General features: G+C 32.3%; 1 protein-coding gene across 2 annotated transcripts in view; it reads left to right on the top strand.

Moving 5' to 3' along the window:
* The window catches only part of LOC119594373 (breast cancer type 2 susceptibility protein homolog), a gene marked incomplete at its 3' end in the record, with an annotated part of 20,050 nt that overhangs the window by 18,384 nt on the left and 1,232 nt on the right, over positions 1-434 (top strand).

Here is a 434-nt window from a genome sequence, read left to right as displayed (position 1 = left end):
GTAGTAGTGTTAATTAGTTGTTCTTGTTATTATTGATTTTGTTATTTTCTAATGCCATTATGCTATTGCTACAATTATTATTGGCATGACTTTAAGTTAACTTAGTTTAGGTCAGCCCTTGCCTGTTTTATTAATTTCTTGCCAATGATGTAAGTTGCTATATTGCAGCTCTCTGATTTCTGTTGTAGATCCTTAGTTTATAGAGAGTGGCATGTACATTTTTATAGCAGCTGTTTTTTCTTCAGTCTTGGTATTTGTTGGAAAATTAACATAAATTTTATGTCTGCGTTATAGAAGTAATTGACTCACAGAAGGAAAATACATGGAATCTACTTGGGCAAAGAGTTTTAACAGATCAGGTAGCACAGGGATTTACTTTATCACTTTGCAGTAAGTGTGTTTCCATGCTTCTGTGATTGTTGTTTGGTTTATAA

Source organism: Penaeus monodon, chromosome 33 (assembly GCF_015228065.2).
Source record: "Penaeus monodon isolate SGIC_2016 chromosome 33, NSTDA_Pmon_1, whole genome shotgun sequence".
In the NCBI taxonomy this organism is placed as follows: domain Eukaryota; kingdom Metazoa; phylum Arthropoda; class Malacostraca; order Decapoda; family Penaeidae; genus Penaeus; species Penaeus monodon.
The sequence above is the reverse complement of the archived record's forward strand: the minus strand, read 5'-3'. Positions and strand labels throughout refer to the sequence as shown.